This window comes from Microcaecilia unicolor, chromosome 6 (genome assembly GCF_901765095.1).
Source record: "Microcaecilia unicolor chromosome 6, aMicUni1.1, whole genome shotgun sequence".
NCBI lineage: Eukaryota > Metazoa > Chordata > Amphibia > Gymnophiona > Siphonopidae > Microcaecilia > Microcaecilia unicolor.
The window spans coordinates 41895763-41919516 of record NC_044036.1 but is presented as its reverse complement, the minus strand read 5'-3'; the positions used below and the strand labels follow the sequence as shown (position 1 = coordinate 41919516).

The following is a 23754-nucleotide window of genomic DNA, read 5'->3' as shown; positions in this document are numbered from 1 at the left end:
TAACTTAAATTTGCTACACAGTTTTCACGAACTGCTACCCAAAAATTCACCTTGTACAGGAATCAATGCTGTATAAAATATTTGGAGTCTACAACAAAGATACCAGGAGCCTTCAGAAATGGGACACAGTTCTTTATTAATAAATATCAATTTTCCAATAAGGACAAAGGAACTGGATTATCCTAACGCATTGAGTTAATTCTCTTTAACTGAACAAATTACTACCCTACTTTGTAGGAAAGAAGCCTTGGTCTTTGAACACACCAGACCCCTGACGCAGGTGCTGTGCGCTGAAACACTGCCCGTGTTGGGTCCATATTGAAAAATTGACATTTATTAATAAAAAACCGTGTCCCATTTCTGAAGGCTCCTGGTGCCTTTGTTGTATTTTGGACCCTTTTTGTACTGCTTTCTAAAATATTTTGAGAACATGAAAGGGGGAAGATAGAGAATTAAAGTGTGTAAATAGTTTTTTAAAGACTTTCATCTATTTTTTTCCATTGGAAATACTTTTTTTTTTTTTTTTTAAATATTTACTATTCAGATATTCTGTGTTGGGGCCCTTTTACCAAGCTGCATTAAGCAACTAGCATAGATTTTACTGCACATTATCCATTAGTGTAAACCAGAGGTTTTCAATCCAGTCCTCGGGGCACACCCAGCCATACTAATGGCTACCACAAGTTAAAACAGCACGGAAAAAATACCTGTGCTTACTGCTTAACATGAGGTGTAGGGGCAGATCATAAGTATGACGTGTGGTGGCATAGCATGGCTGCCAGTGTGACAGCGCCTGGGTTGGTGCCATGCGCTACATAGTCTCAACTGCAATTAAAGTCACCTCAAGAGGAACCCAGCATTTACCACACCTTAAGTTTTGCAGTTAACATGCTATAAGTGCAAAATCTTACTGCACTTCAGTAAAGGGGCTCCTTAGACCCTTGGGGGAATCTTCTTTCTCCAAAGATTATATAGTCATTGGTCTCTGTTCACTTTCTCTTGGACACTGGATTTTATCTTGGTTTTGTAGAGTTCCTTGTAGAGAAGTCCATGGTAGTCGAGTTATACAATATTAACATTTAACAAAAATTTGGGTTAGCACCATATAGAATGAACAAATTATTTATTTTATGAGTATCCCCCTATTTTCTGTTTTTTACTTTTCACTTAGCGCCCTGTTTACTAAGCCGCAGTAGCGTTTTAACGCGTGCTAAACACTAGAGATACCCTTAGGAATATATATGGGTGTCTCTAGTGTTTAGTGCATGCTAAAAACGCTAGCAGACCTTAGTAAACAGGGCCCTTAGTCTTTATGTATATAAAGCGTCTGGACCTCCTTACAAACAGCATACTTCTACAGAACTGAACCTTGTTCTTTTCTTAATTCTGTAGTAAATTTTGTGTGTTGTGAAAAATATCAGAATAACTGTACTGGTAGCTGAAATCCTTTACTAATAGAGAAAGTTGGATTTCTAAATATTACATTGCTACTGTGCCACAATATTCTGGTATGGAAATTTCTAGTGTGTAGAAAGTAATTCTTTTCCTTCCCCATTTAATCATTGGCGTTTTTAAAATGATTGTTAGCTATTGATTTCTGTGGTAATTTTGTGGTGATATGTCTCCAGTTGGATTGAAACAGCAAAATAATTTAATGTGGAAACTCAATATCTTTCAAATAGCAATGACTTTGGGAATTCCAGAAATCATCAATAGATAGAAATATGAGATAAAAATGTTTGAGATAGAAACAGGACAGTCAAGATAACTGGAAGCAAAGTAGACAAGTTGTCATTTTTAAAGAAGACACAATATTACGTCCTGCTTTTAAGCATCTTTTGATAGATTCAGAAGGGCAAAGCAGTATTATCTATACAATACCTGGATTTGATCCAAAGATTAACTCAGCTTTTGCACATAAATCAAGCAATAACTGTAGCCTTTCTATGCCCCGGTGCCAGTAAATGTAAAAAAAAAAAAGGCATTGTCATACAGTACACTTTTAAAAAGCTATCACAATTTATCATAAAAGAATAAAAATTACATTGGTAGAAGGCTTCTGGTCAAAATTAGCATTAAAATATGAATTATATAAATATGCATTTTGTTTCATACTCGTACCCAGTTTCACACTTTGGGTAGTATGTACTCGAAGAGAAAATAGATCAACGGCTTCTCCCTGCAGCTGTCTTTTGCCAACAGTTTTTTTTCTTTCCATTTTGGATGTTTAGGGTCCTTTTTTACTAAGCAGCAGTAGAGCTACTGCACGGGTAACGCACGGGAAAACAGCACTACCGTGGGCATGCCCAGGTGCCTGGCGGTAGATCTACTTTTCCTGTGTGCAGTTTTGCACGCCAGAAAATGTTTATTTTCTAGTGCGAGGGGAGGGGAGTAGGCATTCCCAGTGGTAATTGGGCAGCATTCGGCCATCGCTGCACGCTGCTGGATTAACACGTGAGCCCCTACTGCCTACTAAATAGGCAGTAATATTAGCACACGGCCATTAAAGACCTCAATTTAAAAATAGCCCTTTTCCCACCACGGTAAAAAGTGGCCTCGGCACGCAGCAATCCCAGGCACCCACACTACCGCGGGCCACTTTTTACCACAGCTTGGTAAAAGGGCCCCTTGATGTTTTAGTAGCACAAATTTTTGACACACAATAGCTTCCTGGTATTTCCTGGTTCCATCTTCAATAGAGAGATAAGAAGCCATGCCGAGTTGGACAAACCCAGCATCTTGTGTCTGACAGCGATTTTTGCAGTTTGTGAGTACCCTGCAGATCGCAAAAAATTAGATCTATTTCTCATAGCTCATTTCCAGGGATGATCAATGGCTCTCTCAAGTGTGCATGGCTAATAATTGTTTTATGGACTTTTCCTCTAGGAGCTTGTGTTTACCTCTTTTGAGCTTACTGTGTTAGTCCTCTTGACCACATCGTCTGATGACAAATTCCACAACTTAATTATGTGCTGCATGAAAAATTATTTCCGTGCTTTGTTTTCACTGCTGGTTATGAGATTCATGGAGTGTCCTCTTGTTTTTGAGTTGTTTGCTGATATTTTCTGATATTACTCCTAAGTTTACCACCCTGCAACCTCAAGTCATGTTTTCTAGTTTTACCATTTTCCCTTCTCTAGAAAATATCTTGTTTCTATATTAATACCTTTCAAGTATTTAAACATCTCTATCATATCTTCCTGTCCCTCCTCTCCTGTAGGATATACATATTCAGGTCTTCCAATCTCTTCTCGTATGTCTTTTGGTGCAATCCCCATATCATTTTTGTCACCTTCCTCTGAACCGTTTCAAGTCTTCTTACCATCTTTAGCAAGATACGGCCTCCAAAACTGAACACAATACTCCAGGTGGGGCCTCACCAACGACTTGTACAGGGGCATCAACACCTCCTTTCTTCTGCTGGTTATACCTCTCTCTATACCAGTGTTTCCCAAGTCCAGTCCTGGAGTACCCCTTGCCAGTCGGGTTTTCAGTGTGGCACAATGAATGGCTCTGCGCTTCTGGAGTCTCTGTCAAATGTACAGCTGCTACGGCGACCCTGAGTCATATGTTGAAAGTTTGAGAATTATACTAGAATTTGTGTTTACTTGGTTTTCCTTTTCACATAGTCTTCTATGCTTGATTCCAGTTTTTTCGCAACTATAGTAAGTGACGATAAAAAAACAGGCAATTTTATCCCACTGACACCCATGTTGCTTATTTTCAGTAATCAATATAATTAATCCCCAAAACCCTCTGTATTGCATTGCAAGCAATTCAAAAGACAGAGAGACAAGCCAGAATGGTGCCTATTAAATTCTGGTGGTCCGCTCTGGGTTGGAGTTGAGATAGAGATGGGCTAGCAGCACTAGCAGGCAAGGAGGAAGTTGGACTCGCTGTTTGGCGGCTGCCACTCAGTGCTGCTGCAGCTGCACATACAAAACTAGAAGATTTCCTCGCTGGCACGCACATGTCATGGACATGTCTGACTAGGTTCACTGGATCTGGAGTCACTCAGCGGCAGCTGCAGAAACCGTCTCTGAATTCTGTAAGATTCGCTGCATATGAAGATTGAGACCTACTGGCGCATGCATGTGACTACCTCAGCATCAGTGTCAGTGAATCAGAGACTGATTCACTGACACTGTTGCTACCTGACTCCTATCCAGGTAATGCAAATGACTACTGATTTAATTAAATTTAAAGTCAGGAAAATTAGGCATACTCAGGCCAAAATGAAATGAACAGCCGTACATCTATACAAGCACAGAAAAAGAGAAAAGTAAAAACATATGATAAAACCTCAGACGTTCAAGATAAAATCAATGCTGCTGTTTCCTTTAAAAAAGTCACTAGGGGCTAGATGCACTAAACCTAACGAGCCAATAACGAGCCATTAACTAGGAAGTAGTAAACCCTGGCATGCACTAAAAGCCATTTTAAGACTGCGGTAGCAGCTAACGAAAACGTAATGCTGATGAGCAATGAGATGCACTAAGCTTTTCCGATTGCCTTAACGCTGGAAACTCTAACGAGAGGTCTGTACCTCTTGTTGGGGCTGCGCGGGATTGAAAACTGATTTTAAAAAAACGCTATAAAAGTCATTCCGCCCCCCCCCCCCCCCCCCCGCTGCAATAATAAAAACAAAAGTGCAGTTGAGGCCGGCCATCGAAAAAAGCCGTCAATTTTCGCCGTCATTCACCTTCTCAATAATAAAAAAATCTCTCTCTTGGCCGTGCTTCATTCAGCTTAGAGACCTGGAAGTCTCAGCCAATCACAGCACTGTGATTGGCTCAGAGACTTCCAGGTCTCTCAGCTCAGTGAAGCATGGCCAAAAAAATGTCTTTTTGAGGAGGTGAATGACGCGACAACGGACGGCTTTTTTCGATGGCCAGCCTCAACTGCACTTTTGTTTTTATTATTGCGGCCAGGGGGGGGGAGTGAGCGGCGCGGCATCTTCGGGCGGCGCTGGGAGGCGTATTTGGCATGCGCAGAGCAGGCAGCATAACGCTTTGCTGCTCTGTGCATGCTTGACTGGCCGGGAGCAGAGAGAGAGTTATGGGAGACTTCAGTGTGCTCAAGCAAGAAGGAGGAGGAAGCAGCACTCTGAGGTGAGAGCCAGGCTGGCTGCATAAACTTCATGGGAACCCCTGCAGGAACTGCATCTGTCCCTGTGGGATTCCTGTGAACACAGAAGGGATTCCAGCGGCAGTCATGCAGCCATGGAGGGGATTCCCACAAATCCAGCTCCTGTGCAGGTCTCTACTCTCCGCCCCCAGACACGCCATGCTCCAAAAAATAAATTTAATCTTTTTAGTGTGTGGGTAGCACACACACACATCCCAAAATTACTGCAGGATTCTTCAGTATGCCCCACAGTATACCATATTTTGCTGCAGTAAGCATGTGTTAGTGCTTACTGCAGCTTTATAAAAGGCCCCTAGCTTTCCTCAGGGAACAGTCTAGGGGACCAAGGGGGAGCAGTTAACTTACTACTACTACTTAACATTTCTAAAGCGCTACTAGGGTTACGCAGCGCTGTACAATTTAACATAGAAGGACAATCCCTGCTCAAAGAGCTTACAGTCTAAAAGACGCGTGGGCAGTCAGACTGATAGGGGCAGTCAAATTGGGCAGTCTGGAATTCCTGAAAGGTAAGAGTTAGGTGCCGAATGCAGCATTGAAGAGGTGGGCTTTAAGCAAAGAAGATGGGCAAGGAGGGGGCTTGGCGTAAGGACTCGGGGAGGTTGTTCCAAGCAATAGGGTGAGGCGAGGCAGAATGAGCGGAGCCTGGAGTTGGCGGTGGTGGAGAAGGGTAATGAGAGGAGGAATTTGTCCTGTGAACGGAGGTTTCGGGCTGGAACGTAAGGGGAGATGAGGGTAGTGAGGGGCAGCAGACTGTGAGTGCATTTGTAAGTAAGAAGAAGCTTGAACTGAATGCGGTATCTGATTGGAAGCCAGTGAAGTGACCTGAGGAGAGGGGTGATATGAGTATATCGGTTCTGGCGGAATATAAGACGTGCAGCAGAGTTCTGAACAGATTGAAGAGGGGATAGGTGGCTAAGTAGGAGGCCGGTGAGGAGTAAGTTACAGTAGTCAAGGCGAGAGGTAATGAGAGCGTGGACGAGAGTTCGGGTGGTGTGTTCCTTCTTACCAGGGGTGTAGCCACAGGGGGGGCTCAGGGCCCAGGCCCCCCAGCAGTGTCCGTGCCTATGCTTATTTGGCACCCCCCCCCCCACCTCACAACCTGTATGCTCCCTTCTCTCCTCCCCACGATTTGACGTCTATTTCACTTCCCTCTCCTCACGCTGTGCCACCGCTGTAGTCCTACAAACTTTTGGCAGCCTCACCCTCGCCTCTTGCTGGCCCTGGAAGCTTTCTGCAGCATCCCACCTACGCGGGAACAGGAAGTTGTACAGTGAGAGAGCTTTTGGGGCCAGCATGGAGTGAGGCTGCCTTGAGAGGAGAACTAATGCTGGTGGAAGATCTGAGAACTGCAGGAGAAGGAGGGGGCAGGGAGGGAAGTGAAAAAGCAAGGAAAATGACACTAGACTGTGAGGAGAAGGGAAGGGAGAGAGAGGTGGAGGTGGGAAAAAAATGCTAGATCATGGCGTAGATGTGATGCCAGATTGCCAGTTCTTGTGGACTGCGTTTTATGAACATGGATTTACGGACACTCTTCTAATGCATGACCAACCAGCTGTGAATTGACTACATCAAACCCTAGACACTGTTTTGGAAACTTGTCCTCCATACTGAAGATTTAGCACTCGATTCCTGGAATACAGATAAGTCCTTTTCTAGGATTTTTTTTCAACTTTATTAAGTGGATTTGTTGTTTCACTAGGGTTTGGTGTACTGATTGAATCTGGCATTTACCATTTTTTGATGTTGTCATATGATGTGATATTTTGATTTTTTTTTTTTTGTTTTAGTTTTTTTGAATCTATCATCATTATACTTATTTTAAGTTTAAAACTGCTTTATTGTATTTTAGTACTTGTTTGACTTTTGGGGAGGTTTTTTTGATACTTGATTCCCACTGCTTGTATTTTTTGACAAACATGACAAGAAAGAAACAAAACAACCAGACAGCAAAGGTAGAAAAGAATTGTATTTTTAATTCGATGAATGGAAAATGTCAGCTTTGCAAGAAATTTACATTGATTTCTTAATATTTTATAGAATACTGGGTGCTGTTTGTATTTCTCTAGTGTTGAACTGTGTGCAGAGTGTGACATCTTGGGGGTTATATTTAATTTTTGTCTGCATGTCCTTATTTAAAAGTTGTGGTAATTTATTCTGCACTTTGAAAGGGTCTCGGGGACCAAGAGGGAGCAGTTAACTTCCTTCTTACCAGGGGCGTATTTGTGACCGAGACCAGGTACTGCATGGAGTTTCTATTTAAGCATCCATAATATTTCAGCTTGTTCAGTTCCCCAATAGGCATATTGATGATCTAGGTTCCACTGCAATATTTACTATGTTGAGTATTCCTAGGTAGAGTCCTTGTTATGTTACTTCTGTAAGTTAGTGGTGGTATGCTAAAATAAATTAGCTTTCTTCGAGGACAAGCAGGCTGCTTGATCTCACATTTGGGTCGACGTCCACGTTGGCTCAAGATCGGAAGTTTTGCTAGCAAAATCTCAAAAAATCTTCCAGAGTCTTCTAGCGTGTGAGCGGTGCGCACTGCACATGCGCGGACCAGTTTCCTTCCCGTCACGTAAGTCCCTCAGTATTTTTTTCTCTGCATCTGAGGTGACACAGTTTTGTTTTTCGCTGTGTTCCTCTTGGCCCAGGTAGAGTCTGTGCGTGATTGCTTCCCTTTTCTTTTCATTATGTCTTTGTACAAAATTAAAAAAAAAAAAAAAAGTAGAGTAGTTCCTTTATTTTTATTTTTAGTCACTGGTTTTAAGTTTCTTTTCACCACGGCCGTCTTTGTTCTTCCCTTTTTGTGCCTTTTTAATTGGCATAATCGCGTCCTTTGATTTTGCAAACACTGTTTTTCCGTCCGTCATCGAGGACTCCCAGCAGCTTCAAACGTTGTACTCGGTGCAACCCCCCACGCGTGGTGTCTCCAGTGCCTTGGGCCTGATTATCTACCAGCTGCTTGTAAGCTATGTCCTTTAATGAAAAAATGGACCCAAGTGTACCGGAAGGCTCAACGAGAAAAACGTTTTGCTGATCGGTCCGGTCCATCGACGTCTGCATTGGTACCGAGGTTGGCGACGTCGAGGGAAGCATCGACTTCGAGAGCGCAGGTAATGGCTGCCGAACAACCACATCGCACTGGGAGCAGAGAGGCATCGAGTGGGTCTCCACCTGTCTCGAGGCCTACTGCTATGGAGGCCCCCCGGGACCAACCTTCGTCGGACCTGGCCCCAAGGAGGCATGAAGATTCCACGTCCCCCTCTTCAGTACCGAGGAGTCTCGATGACTGGCATCGAGCGAAGGCTAAGAAGCACCTTCATCATTCTCCTTGCATGCGCGGTACCGAGAGATCCGGGGAGCCAAGGGATTCGGCACCCGAGAAGCGTCAGCGCCTGGAAGACCGCTCACCCTCTATACAGGAGGTGCCAATGCGTCAGTCTTCTGGCAGCCTGGTACCGGCTCTCGAGCCCCCACAGATTCTACCACCAGCTCCTGCACCGGCCCTCAGCCTTTTCTGATGGAGGCTCTCAACGAGCGCATCAGGGCCCTTCTTCCAGAGCTTCTGGAGGGATTGCAGTGCCAGTCTACTTTGGTGCCGGGGGTGCTTGCGCCTTCTGCACCATCTGTTGAAGCGGCATCTGGTCCTTCACCTGTGGTGAGGTCCCGGACCTTGGTGTCGCTTGCGGCATCTGCGTCGGCTGCCACCCGGGTCGACTTCCCTTCGATGTCGGCGGAGGAAGCTTCACTGCAGTCCAGGCAGGGGTCGACTTCTTGACATCTCCCTCAAGGTCGTCGTTCCTTGACGTTGAGGCAGGCTTGGGTTCGGGCTGCTCTTAGCTTTTGTCCGATACAGAGGATGAGCGTTCATGGGAGAAAGAGGAAGAGTCCTATGGGGTCCCCTCTGATCCTACTTCACCCATTGAGAGAAGCCGCCTGAGAGTCTTTCTTTTTCCTCCTTTGTTCGGGAAATGTCTAAGGATATTCCCTTCCCTACGGAGGTTGTGGATGAGCCCAGGGCCGAGATGCTCGAGGGATTATCCTTCTCCACCTACAGAGGTTGCAACGGCTCCCTTGCATAACACACTCACGGAAGTTCTTATGCGAAACTGGTCGTTCCCTCTCTCTAATCCAGTGGTCCCAAAAAAAAGTGAGTCTCAGTACAGAGTCCACGGAGAGCCGGTGATGGTAAAGTCTCAGCTACCTCATGATTCTATGGTGGTGGGTTCTGCTCTCAAGAGAGCCAAGAGTACTAGGGACTATGCCTCGGCGCCCCCGGGCAGTGAGTCTAGGACCTTGGATTCTTTTGGGAAGAAGACATATCAGGCTGCTATGCTCGCAGCCAAGATTCAGGCATATCAGCTCTATACGAGCATCCACTTGCAGAACTCGGTGAGGTAACTGTCCAGTTTGGTTGAAGCGCTTCCTCTGGAGCTTGCCGAACCTTTTCACCAGGTGGTCAGGCAGCAGAATGCGTATCAAATTCCTGGCCAGGGGTACTTATATCACTTTTGATGTGACATCCAGAATAGCTGCTTAAGGTATAGTGATGCGCAGACTCTCATGGCTGCATGTCTCTGACCTGGATCATAAGATCCAGCAGTGGATGGCAGATGTTCCTTGCCGGGGGGGATAAATTTTTGGTGAAAAAGTAGAGGATGTGGACGATCAGATCAAAAACCACAATGATGCTATGGATTCTCTCTCCCGCCGGGTGTCTTCTGCTACCACCTCCTCATCTAGGAGGTTTTTTTGGAGGGAAGAGGGGTGTTTCCTATTCCTATAATAGGTGTAGGTACACTCCTGCTTCTCGGCAGCCTACCCAGGCTCATTCCCAGCGCGCTCATTCTCGTCAACAGCGTGCACCTAAGGCCACTGCGGCTCCCCAGCAAAAGCAAGGGACGGGCTTTTGACTGGTTCCAGGGCAGCATAGCCACAGTGCAAGTGTCTCTTCTGGACGACTTACCTGTTGGAGGGAGGTGGTTATTTTTTTTACCAAAGGTGGCCTCTCATAACCTCCGACCGGTGGGTTCTTCAAATTGTCCTGTTAGGATACACTCTCAATCTGGAATCCACGCCTCCAAATTGTCCACCGGGAGCTCAGTCCTACAGCTCCCCAGCACAAGCAGGTACTTGCAGAGGGACTCTCCGCCCTTCTAAAGGCCTGTGCGGTTGAACCCGTTCCACCAGGGGAAGAAGGGCTAGGATTCTATTCCAGGTACTTCCTTGCGCAAAAGAAAACAGGGTGGATGCGTCCCATCCTAGACCTAAGGGCCCTGAACAAATTCCTAGTCTGAGAAAAGTTAAGGATGGTTTCCCTCGACACCCTTCTTCCCATGATTCAGGAAAATGATTGACTATGCTCTCTGGACTTAAAGGATGCCTATACCCACATCTCGATACTCCCAGCTCACAGGAAGTATCTTCGATTTCAGATAGGAACACAGCACTTTCAGTACTGTGTACTGCCTTTTGGTCTCGCGTCTGCACCCAAGGTTTTCACAAAGTGCCTGGCAGTTGTCGCAGCATCGCTTCGCAGACTGGGAGTTAATGTGTTCCCTTATCTCGATGATTGGCTGGTGAAGAGCACCTCGGAAGCAGGCGCTCTACAGTCCATGCGGATGACTATTCGAGTGCTAGAGCTACTGGGGTTCGTGATCAATTATCTCAAGTCCCATCTAGTCCCGGTTCAAAAATTGGAGTTCATTGGAGCTCTGTTGGACACCCAGATGTCTCGAGCTTATCTTCCCCAGACAAGGGCAGATAATCTCCTGGCCCTTGTGTCCATGGCTCGAGCGTCTCAACAGATCACTGCTTGGCAGATGTTGAGACTCTTAGAACACATGGAGGCGCATTTTCAAAGCACTTAGCCTCCCAAAGTTCCATAGAAACCTATGGAACTTAGCCTCCCAAAGTGCTTTGAAAATATGCCTCCTGGCCTCCACAGTTCATGTAACTCCCATGGCATGTCTACATATGAGATCAGCTCAATGGACCCTAGCTTCTCAGTGGTGTCAGGCCACAGGGGATCTAGAGGATGTCATCCATCTATCCACCGACTTTTGTAGTTCCCTTCAGTGGTGGACCATTCGATCCAATTTGACCTCCGGACGTCCCTTCCAAATTCCTCAACCACAAAAAGTGTTGACGACGGATGCATCCCTCCAAGGGTTGGGAGCTCATGTAGATGGGCTTCACACTCAGGGAGCTTGGTCTCTTCCGGAAAAAGGTCTTCAGATTAACCTCCTGGAATTACGAGCGATCTGGAATGCTCTCAAGGCTTTCAGAGATCGGCTGTCCAACCAAATCATTCTAATTCAGACAGACAATCAGGTTGGTATGTATTACACCAACAAGCAGGGGGGCACTGGATCTCGCCCTCTGTGTCAGGAAGCCGTCCGGATGTGGCTTTGTGCGCGCCATCATGGCATGCTTCTCCAAGCCACGTATCTGGCAGGCGTAAACAACAGTCTGGCCGACAGGTTGAGCAGGATCATGCAACCTCACGAGTGGTCACTAAACGTGGGCGTTGTCCACAAGATCTTCCAAGCATGGGGCACCCCCTCGGTGGATATTTTTGCCACTCAGATCAATCAGAGTCCCTCAATTCTGTTCCAGACTTCAGGCCCACGACAGACTAGCGTCAGATGCCTTTCTCCTGCATTGGGGGACAGGCCTTCTGTATGCATATCCTCCCATACCTCTAGTAGGTAAGACTTTGCTGAAACTCAAGCAAGACTGCGGAACAATGATACTAGTTGCTCCCTTTTGGCCTCGTCAGATCTGGTTACCTCTTCTTCTGGAGTTGTCCTCCGAAGAACCGTGGAGATTGGAGTGTTTTCCAACCCGCATCACCCAGAAATAGGGGTCGCTTCTACATCCTAACCTCCAGTCTCTGGCTCTCACGGCCTGGATGTTGAGAGCTTAGGAGTGGCCTCTTTAGGTCTTTCAGAGGGTGTCTCCTGAGTCTTGCTTGCTTCCAGAAAAGATTCCACGGAAAGCTGTTGTTCTTTCAAATGGAGGAGGGTTGCCGTCTGGTGTGACAGCAAGGCCCTAGATCCTTTTTCTTGTCCTACACAGACCCTGCTTGAATACCTTCTACACTTATCAGAGTCTGGTCTTAACACCAACTCTGTAAGAGTTCACCTTAGTGCAATTAGTGCTTATCATCGCCGTGTAGAGGGTGCCTATCTCTGGACAGCCTTTAGTTGTTCGCTTCATGAGAGGTTTGCTTTTGTCGAAGCCCCCTGTCAAAGCTCCACCAGTGTCATGGGATCTCAACGTCAATCCCCTTTTTTTTGGCCAAGTTCTGTTGACATCAAATGTTGAGGGCCATGATTAGACTATATATTGTTTGACCTATTTCACAAGAAAGGACATAGCTATGGATGTTAGAACTGATTAAAGAGAGGTCAATTCACGAGTTAGAGTTATGCTGTCTTACATTCTCATTTAGTTGGGCCTACAAAATCATGTGGCTCAAGAAAACATCTAATGGCTCACAGACGACAATGCAAAAACAGCTGAGATTTGGGAATCAAAGATTAAATGAGAATTGATCTCCTAATATATTCAAGGTAGGAGAAAAAATAGAGATTGGATGTCCTGATAAAGGTTAAGGCTAGGAACATTTTCCTTCCCAGATTTTGCTGTTTTTGTCTGGGTGAAGATTTTACCAATGTGCTCAGTGATACAGACAAGTCGGGCTTAACTAAGTGAGTAGTGGAAGTCACCACAGCTACTAGTACAGATTTGTTCAAGGGAGAGGGGGGCACAATGCATACCAAATAGGCTTTCTGCCCTGCAACTGTTAGTATCTTTTGTTCAGAAATATTGCAGCAAAGAAGTAAAAAAAAAAAAAAAGAAAAAAAAGAATAACGCTGTGCCAACCTCTGGTTGATTGCCTTCAAGAAAGGAGAAATAATAGCTTTCGCCATATATTCCTACTGTGCTTTCTGCTTAACTCAGTTGTTAGCGTTCCGACCTTTCCAATGTTGGCCTTCTGTGAAGGGAGGGTTATTTGAGGTTTTTATACTTCCTAACAAACTGTAGAAGCAGTACGTTGTACCTATAATTTAGAATCTTCACCATGGTGGTGTGGCACCTGATCAGGTTTCCAGGAATTTCAGGGGTACAATACATCTTTTCAACTGACATATTTTTAGGTAACCCTTCAGTTACAAAATGTTCTTTGACATTATTTTCTGTAAGGCATCCATACTGCCAGTTTCTGAACCTTCTGGCATACCCACAATACTGAGGTTCTTACATGTGCTGGTATTCACTGTGCTGGGTGAGAATCTTTTCACTAGGAATATATATTACCTGCAATGATCATTATGTCCAGGGTGTGCCTTATTGATGCTGCCATTAATGAGTCCAGGCAAAGGCTTTTGATACTGGGAAGTGACCTCCAAGAGCATTACATTAGAAAAAAACAACGTATTTATATAGTTCAAAAGTATGTAAGAAAAACATTGTTTTACAACTTCTTTTAACTTTTGCCCAACAGCCTCTAATTCGTTATCTGTTTGCATCAGTTAAACAGTGTAGCATTGCCTAACTTGATCTCTGCCATGATTGCTAGTAAATCAACTCCAGCTAGTTGCTCAGGGGCTAGAGAGGTACTGTGTGAGGAGTATGGTAACAAAGGGGTGGGGGGCTACATCAGCACCATCTTTAGCAGCCTAGAATCAGGCTATGTCCCTCTTAACTGGAAAGAGGGCAGAAAATGATTATCTTCAAAGAAACCTGCTTCTAACCCTACCCGAGAACTACCATCCAGCCTCAGACATGCCCCATTTGTTTCCAGAGTTTTGGAAAAGACTGTTCTATTGTGTGTTTTATTTTTTTTTTAGTTAATTCCTTGACCGTATCAGATTTGCTGGGCCTCATGACTGGCTGCATTTGATCTGGTCACAGTTAGCTGAGATTGGCCTCCAGAGCATGGTTCTTGGATAGTTTGAGCCGTACCTGTCTTCTAAATCCTTTGAGATGTCCCTTATTGTGAGTTACAATTGATCCTTACCTGAACTTCTTCATTAAGAAAGTTTATGGTCAATTACGACAACTTAAGCACATAAGGGCTTACTTAGAAGAACATCATGTAAGACTGGTTGTCCAGGCTGTTGTTCTGTCTACATTGGATTATAGTAATATTGTCTTGTTGGGTTTGCCGGATTATCAGTTTCAACACCTACAAGTGTTACAAAAGAATGTAACTCACCTTGAGCTACTACTGAAAAAAGTGTGAGCAAAATCTAAATAAATAAAATGTCACTGCAAAGTTGTTATGGGGCAGTTCTAGATGGGAGACAGCTTCTCCCTATTTGTTTGCCTTCCATGGCTGCCTATTAAAGCCAGAGTCCAATCTAAGCTTTTGTTTTTTTTTGTTTAAAATTGGTCAGGGAGTGGCGTCTGATTGTATGAAGACCTAGGTAACATATGTCCTAACCTGGCAGTTACATTTAGCTGCTAGATGTTACTGTTCCTGTGGTCCACAATTTCAGATTACAAGTTATTAAAAAAATATATATATAAAAGGTGTTGGTCCAGAGACCTGGAATTCTGTTCCACTTGATTTGCATCAGCAGACTGACTATGTATATTTCAACTGTGCATTGAATCCTAGGTTGTTTATGAAATACCTTCTTATGTTTGATATTTGATCTTTTGTAATCTGCCTTGGGCTATTATTTGGTTAAGTGGAGTAGAAATGTCCTCCTTAACCCGCTTTGCTCCTTTAAGGAGAGGAGCTGGGTACATTTTTATTCAGTGAAGACATCCAGGGGGTCTTTTACTAAGGCACACTGGCGTTTTTAGTGCACATTAAAAATAGGCACCCGCTAAACGCTAAAGTTGGCAATGTATTCCTATGAGCGTCTCTAGTGTTTAGCATGTGCCTATTTTTAAAGCGCACTAAAAATGCCAGCGCGCCTTAGTAAAAGACCCCTCTCCCCCCTAGTTAGTGTTTACACACAAACATGATCTCTCCTGACATTACCCTCCTGAATAATTGTCTAGATGATGTTGCCTTGGTGTGTAGAACACAATAAGCTTAAACCTCTTAAATTAAAAACTGTGGATTAAAGGACTTACCATATACCCCCCCCCCCCCCCCCCCAAATTTGTGCCCATAATAGCAAGTAATTCACTTTCCCTTAGAAATAGTCTTCCTGTTCTGGAGTCATACTGGTCTCTGAGTTAACTCTGGTGAATTAAAGAGGGAATTCATCAAGGTGCGATAAAAAAAAATATTGCCTTTTACTGCACCTTGGTTCCCCGCAGGATTTAGCAACCTGCGGGATCCTGGTACCACAGGTTGCTAAATCACGGGGCAAGAGAAAAACACTGCTTGCAAGCCACCTCACAAGCAGCGTTATTACCATGGCCCGGGCGCATTGGAATGCAAAGCTGTGGCCCAAACTTCAAGTCCTGCAAACCCCCTGAGCTTCAAAATCCTCTGCAGACCCCTTCCCCACCCACCTTAGGGACTAGCTTTAAAGTCAGTGGTGTTACGGGGGGTGGGGGTGGGGTGGGTCTTCAGGCAACAGCGAGATCCTCTCGCTCCTGCCCAGTCTGGCGCCTTTAGAAAATGGCACCCCTAGCTGTAGCCTCACAGGACTGTCGTTAGAGGGTCATGTTTTGTTATAAGAAAATAGTGGTACATATGTATTGCCATACTGGGAAAGAGCAAAGGTCCATCAAGCACAGCATCCTGTTTCCAACAGTGGCCAATCCAGGTAGTTGTGCCCATTTTCCTAAAGGCACTGGAATGGGCAGGGGTGAGTGGGCCTTGCTCGTGCCTGAAGACCCCCTTCCCCCCCAGACCACCACTGATTTTAAAGGTAGCCTTTATGGGTGGTGGGGGGATAGAGGTCTTGATGCTGAAGGGAGGCAACCGTGCTCTGCAGGCCCAGAAGCATTGGGCCGCGTATTTGTGGCCTGATGCTGCTTCGCGGTGAAATAACCTTGCTAGGGCTGTTATCTCATGATTTTTAGGCCTTAACATAACTTGTGGTGTATTTTCCTAATCCATTTCAACTTAAATATTGCTGTCAATATTTTATGTCAAGCGATGTTAGGGCCATTAAAGTCGCATTGAAGGCCAGATAATGACTTAAGGCCCTAACGGTGCTTGATGAATTCCCGCCCCCCCCCCCCCCCCCCTAAATTTCCTCTGTAGTCAAATTGTATTTGTGCTTTGTAAATTGAGATCACTTCTTAGACCTTATCTGATACTGGTTTACAAAAGCTGTCAAGCACAGTAGCTCTTCGTTCAATAGCATGTATTCTTGAGACTGTAGCCTTTGCTGTAAGGTGAGAATATCATTGGCTTGCTTGATACTTCACTATGCTTTTTGGTTTTCTCTGTTTTTGCAGATTTAGTTCTTCATATTCTAGTTCATCTTCATGCCATTATAGCAGCAGGATTGCTTTTGATAAATGTGCAGTATATATTTCTGGCTCCACTGCTGCAGACGTTTTCAGCTTCCGGCAGTGGTTTCTTACAATGACTTTGAGGCTGTGTTCAGTTTATGCATTTTTGCCTTTTAGAAAATGTACAGACTAACACAATCACTAGATATTCTTTTTCAGTGTGCGCAGGAGGTAAAACTTTGGATAGAAAGCTAGTGATTGCACTTTGAACTGTTACAAGTCGGTGTCATTGGCATTTCACTATGTGATGACTTATTTAGTACATCATAGTATGTCATCTTAGGGTGCTTGGTGACTAATGATTTGATGAGTTATAAGACCTGTGTCATGTTGAGGTAATTGTGTTCATATTCAGGGTGCTTGGTGACTAATGATTTGATGAGACCTGTGTCATGTTGAGGTAATTGTGTTCATATTCATCATCTAGCAAGTGTCTCAGAAGTTCATATGCATGATCCGAAAGGAAAAAGAGTGCTAGGTTTGAATATATTCTAACAGCCCTTGAAGTGATTTTTCATGTAGAGGTATAGGCATTGGGAGGAGATCAGTTCTATCATGCATTGTACATCCATGAGGTGTAATTTCAGCTTCATTTTATAGAGTTTAAAATTCATTCCTTTAACTTTTTCTAAGAGCTTTCTGTATTCTGCTTTTGCATCTTCCATAGTGTCTCCACAATCATACGCTAAAATGGTTGTCTTCTGTGACATTGATTTCTTTGAAGCTTGTTAATCTATCTTGGTAGTCACATAAATCCTTTGTCACAGGCTTAATTCCAATAGCATGCCAAGCCATGGGTTGATGCTTCCAAATTGGATGGTTTCATGCAGTCTTTCACAGTAATGAAGCTTTCTCATAAGCTAAAGTATGTTGAGTGCAGTCTGTCTCAGATTTACCGCTAAGACTCATCATACTTGCATTGTGCCTAAAAAAGCTCCTACTTGAAAGTGGATTTTGTTTTATTTTCTATATAGATCAGACTATATCCAATACAATTGGGACTATTTTTGTATTTTCCTCCCATATTTAGTCTTTTGTTCTTAATGCTCTTTTTTTCCGTGTCTTGTACAGACATTTATTGTAATGCAGTAATTATGTTTTCTTCCTTACCACAGGGTCCTGTTTTTTGCATCACAATTTTTTTTTTATCAGCTAGAATGGGAATGTTCCAGGTGATCATAACTTTTTCATCCTCTACAATTCTGTCAGGGTTGTGATCTGTGTTTTGCTCTGCTTAAAACATTTATACCCGGGGTGCTCAATGTCTGTGGTATTACTGCAACAGTTTGCGTAGCAATAATCTTTGTAGCCAATCACATTTCCAGATGTACCAGTCTATTAAGCTGCCAGTTTTTGTGGTTACCTCCGATAATTGTTTTGGGGGTTTTTTTTGTGCAAGGGCAAGGTTTTTTTTTTTCCCTTCTACAAAACATTTGGAAGTGTTCCCTTGAATTGTGTTGATCTCATCAAATGGTGAAAATGCATAAACCAGTACACAATTGATGAGATAGAATTGATGAAAAATGGTAGAGACAACTATCCATTAACATAAATCTAGTGTAAAAACATATAACAAGCAATGAGCAATGGTAATATGGTCTACATACATGAGTCTTTTGTACAATTATTTTGGAGATCTATATTTATCACTTATTAGCTTTTATTTAGTTTTTTATTAGTTTTTTTCATTAGCTTTTAGTTGCTTGCTTTTTGTATTAGCTTTGGTTTTATGTTTGGTTTTAATTCAGTTACCTATTGATATGATTGTAACAGCTTTTTATTCATTTTTATGTTTTTATTTTTTTACTTCATATTTTGAATATCTATATTGTGTGTATGCTTTACAGATAACATTGATTCCTGAAGCAGGTGTGTCGCCAAAACGCAGGATTGCGTTGAGTCATTGTTGCAGTTGCACTTAATCACATAGGGGCCCTTTTACTAAAGGGTTGCCATGTGGCACCCCAGTTGTTCGCATTGAGCGCATATTAATTCCGGTACTTTGGAAAATAATTCTGTAATTTCTAGCACAGCGCTAACCCAGTAGTAATTGGCGCTGCCCAGTTACCACGGGGTTACTACAGAAGCCCTTACCGCCACCTCAGTGGGTGGCGGTAAGTGCTTCCCCCCCCCCCCCCCCCCCCCCCCTGCATGGCCACGCAGTAAGAATAATCTTACCATATGGCCATGTCTGTACACATTCTTTGCTGATACTTTCTCTGTCCTTAGTGGGCTCATAGTCTTTTTGTTTTTTATTCTTCGGGCAATGGAGGATTAAGTGACTTGCCCAGGGTCACAAGGAGCTGCAGTGGGAATTTAGCCCAGTTCCCTAAGATTTCAGTCTGCTGCACTAACCATTAGGCTACTTCTCCACTCACAAATGAAGAAAGTATGTCTGGGTAGTGCCCACCTGGACAGTGGAGATTATCACACAGTGTGTTTTGATGTATGAAATTCCACCAGGAGTAATAGATCCGTGGAGATGGAAGAGGTTCCACAGGACTAGAAAAGGCCAGATATGGTCTTTGTTCATAAAAGTGGTAACAGAAAAGGTGGGAAACTATAGGACAAGTGACCCTTACCTACTACTACTATTTAGCATTTCTATAGCGCTACAAGGCGTACGCAGCGCTGCACAAACATAGAAGAAAGTCAGTCCCTGCTCAAAGAGCTTACAATCTAATAGACAAATAAAGTAATCAAATCAATTAATGTGTAGAGGAAGGAGGAGAAGAGGGTAGGTGGAGGTGAGTGGTTACAAGTGGTTACGAGTCAAAAGCAATGTTAGAGGTGGGCTTTCAGTCTAGATTTAAAGGTGGCCAAGGATGGGGCAAGACGTAGGGGCTCAAGAAGTTTATTCCAAGCTTAGGGTGCAGTGAGACAGAAGGCGCGAAGTCTGGAGTTGGCAGTAGTGGAGAAGGGAACAGATAAGAAGGATTTATCCATGGAGCGGAGTGCACGGGAAGGGATGTAGGGAAGGACGAGTGTGGAGAGATACTGGGGAGCAGCAGAGTGAGTACATTTATAGGTTAGTAGAAGTTTGAACAGGATGCGAAAACGGATAGGGAGCCAGTGAAGCGACTTGAGGAGAGGGGTAGTATGAGTAAAGCGACCCTGGCGGAAGACGAGACGGGCAGCAGAGTTTTGAACCGATTGGAGAGGGGAGAGGTGACTAAGTGGGAGGCCAGCAAGAAGCAGATTGCAGTAGTCTAAATGAGAGGTGACAAGGGTGTAGGTGAGGGTTTTGGAAAAGTAATAAAGACACCACTGAAGCTAAGGATAATGAGCTTTGTAGAATTCACTGGGTTACAAGATCTAAAGCAGCATGGCTTTTCCATTCCAAACAAATCTGATATTTTTTTTCTTTGATTGGGTGACCAGAACTAGATCAAAAACATGTGCTGGATGTTGTGTACTTGGATTTCTTCAAAGGTTTTGATACAGTTCCTCATAGGAGGCTCATGGAAAAAACTGAGCAGCCTGAAGTTAGGACCCAAGGTTTTGAACTAGACTAGAAACTGACAAATTACAAACCATGGTGGAATTCACTCAGGTGAGTAGTGGAGTGCCTCAAGGGATCAGTCCTGAGGTACAGCAACATTGCCAAAGGGTAATAAGGAAGTTTGCCTATTTGCAGATGACTTGAAGATTTTTAACAGAGTAGACTCCCCAAAGAAAGTGGATAATAGGAGAAGTGATGTGTAAAAATTGGAATGGTCTGTTTGGCAGTTACATTGTAATGCAAAGTGCGGAGTGATGCCAATCAACCACCTACACTACTCCCATAAGCAAGCTCCTTGCAATCTTTCATGCGCTGTAAGACATGTTCATTGTATTGTAAAGGCTTACAAAGCTATCAGCATGTGCTCCTTTCAAAGGCTATGCATAGTAACTTAGTAACATAGTAGATGACGGCAGAAAAAGACCTGCATGGTCCATCTAGTCTGCCCAACAATAGGTCCTTAGGGTAGGGGATGGGGATAGTTTGCCAGACTAGAGTCCAGCAGTCAGCAGAACAGCAATGCTTACATTGGCTTTCTTTTGATCTAACTGGTCACTGGCCTTCCTTGATGAAAATCTGCCAGGCTTGTTAAATACTGGTTTTAGAAATTAGCTGATCTCAGTTCTTCAGCCCCTAGTTATGAAACAATTTGATTATTGCAGTTCCCTATATTTGAACTTGCATAAAACCAGTTGAACTGCAACAGCTGCCTGTATTTTGTTAAAACTAAAAACTCTGTGATCATATTACATCTGTGCTTAAAATCTTACTTTGGCTGCCCCTCTCTCTCTTTTAGGGACCCTAAAAAGTTAAGCAAAGTTTTGCAATTATTGTGTGCGAAATGCAGAAATTAATATATGGTTAGCGCAAAGGCTATACATTAACCGTTGAAGGTGTTTCCAGTATGTTCCCATACAGTTACTGCAAAGTAAAGTTTTTAGCATGCATTATGTTTAATCACAGACGGCATGGAAGGGTGTAAGTGCCTCAATGCTAGCTGCCACAGTGATGGTTAAAGTGGAGTAAAGTACCATGCACTAGCTGCAGTGCACAGTCCACACCCATTCCTCTCCCATAAATCACCCCTTAGTGTGAGTTAGTGCAGCCATGCTAACCTGGTAGCTGTTATTGCACTCATGGACCAATGCTCAGAACTGTTGCGATAAGCCAACAGTGTAGAAACAATACCACCGGAACAACGCAGAAAATGAGCTCGCCAGTGCTCAAAGGAAATGGTATACAAATCATATGCGAGCTGTTAAAGCGAGAGCAAGGAAAGGGGACGTGCTTTACACATGCGCAGAAGAGTTTCTCGGTAAGCCCAGCTACTGTCCATATGCGCCAGGCAAACTCAAAATGTGAAGCACACATTGGCATTTTGTTTTTAACTTGGAAGGTTTATATTTAAACGCTGTAAATGGGTGCAAATATATTGTTTCACTTTCGGGTTTGCTCAGACTTGCGCACATTGGTTTCTCACTACTGGTGCTTAGGGGCTTGCCCGGGCTTCTTTCTGCTTTGAAATTAAAGAAAAACTGGCATATTTTAAAGAGAATCATGAGAAATCCTCTCTTCAAACACCCTAATAATGCCTGCTCTGAGGTAGTATTATTTGTTTCACCAGTGATGGCGGCTTTGTTTTGTGCGCTGTTCTTTGAGCATTAGGAGGGAGTAGGAAATGGCCTTATTAACATCTGTTTGACTGCATTTGCATATTATTTACACTAATCTTTGGCGCGCACGTTTTCTCCCACGTTAGAACCCTCTGAACATTCTGCGCTCACTAACGCCGAAACTAGTCTGGTGCTAATCGCCTCTAATGCCTGTGCTTGGTTTTGAGAATTGGCCCATGAGGTGTCATCAGCACATGCTAATTTACTTGATAATTGCTTAACCAACTTAAGGGCCCCTTAGAGTTTATTTTAAGATTAGAATGTTGATTTTTTTCAAAGCTTTCTTTCTTTTTAATGGCCCTTCATATTTAAAGGTTAAGCTTCAGTGGTAACTGCAGGGATACTGAATTCACACAATTGTTACTACTAATCTTCCTGTCCCTTTTCTTTCATGACTTTAATTATTTTCCAGCTTCCTTTCTTCTATACATTATTAACTTTATACTAATTGAACGCTGCTCAGAAAGGTCCCTAATGAGCAGTACATCAAATTTTTAATAAACTTGAAACCTGAATCTTGAAATTTGCATTCATCTGATGCTCTACTTTGTTACTGCAGCAGCTGATATTTAATAAGTGTTGAATGTATTCTAGCATGTTCCCATATAGCAGGAGTGTCCAACCTTGGCCCTCACCAGGTCAGGTTTTCAGGATTTCCCCTATGGATATTCATGAGATCTATTTGCATACAATGGAGGCAGTGCATGCAAATAGATCTCATGCATATTCATTAGGGAAATCCTGAAAACCTGACTGGATTACGGCCCTCAAAGACCAAGGTTGGACAACCCTACCATATTGTTACCGCGCAGCAAAGTTCTTTACCACATGTTAAGTCTATTCATAGTGTGGAGGGGTAAGTTCCTCCATGCCAGCTACAACAGTGACAGCAAGAGAGTTTTCTTCAGCTGTGACCAATACTTCACAACTGCTATTTGCATAAAATGTTATATACCACCCCTTCTGACCAATAGACATTTGGAGCCATATTCTATAAATAGTGCCTAAAAAAATTGCCGCAAAAAAACCCACATGGTTTATGGAATACACGTTGTGCCCGTCCCTGTGACTAAATTTAGTTGTGGTGGCCATTTATGCCAATTAAAACCTGGTATAAATGCCCACGCCTAATTTAGGCTAGGATCAGAGATATTCTGTAACAGTGCATGTAAATTTTAGGAATGTCCACGACCTGCCCATGCTCCTCCCATGTCCACACCCTCTTTTGAGATCCATGCGGTAGAATTTACGTGCACAACTTTATAGAGTACGCTTGGTAAATTGTGCATGAAGTTGTAATTAATGCCGATAATTGCTTGTTAATTAAGTTACGCGTGCAGTTTTTGGCAGCATTTGGCTATGCTGCCAAATTGCACATATAGCTTTAGTCGCCATATATAGAATCCGGGGATCAATACATTTTACAAATAAAAAGATCCTTTAATATGTTTGTTTAGAGAGTTTTATCCATGTTGACTAAATCTTGGTGTACACTAACAGGAGGTAGCATATTCTAACTGCTGCTGCACCAATAAGAATAGCAGCGCACACAGGTTTTTAACAAACACAAATATTTAGTAATCAAATTGACCCTCAGAGTATTTAAAGAGTCTGGAGTGCCTGCACCGTGTGTTCCTGCCTGCGCCCTCTGATCCAGCCTTCACCGTCTGTTCCTGCCTGCGCCCTCTGATCCAGCCTTCACCGTCTGTTCCTGCCTGCGCCCTCTGTTCCTGCCTGCGCCCTCTGTTCCTGCCTGCGCCCTCTGATCCAGCCTACATCTGATCCTGCCTGCGCCCTCTGATCCAGCCTACATCGTCTGTTCATCAGACTTTTTCATGGCCCCTATGCACATTCTCTTCCTAGCCCTATCCCTTCCTAATCTTTTCCCTCACCCCCACCACTGTCCATTACAGGAACTCACTGCCCCTCCATTGATTTCATCACCTCATCTTCACTTTTACCCCCTTCCTCCTTCTCAGCTTTTAATCTTCA

The 23754-nt window shown here is 43.7% G+C and overlaps 1 protein-coding gene across 1 annotated transcript in view; it reads left to right on the top strand.

Annotated features, from left to right (window-relative positions):
* Positions 1 to 23754, top strand: part of JAK1 (Janus kinase 1) — a 212802-nt gene that overhangs the window by 102612 nt on the left and 86436 nt on the right. The gene's annotated exons all lie outside the window — the stretch shown is intronic.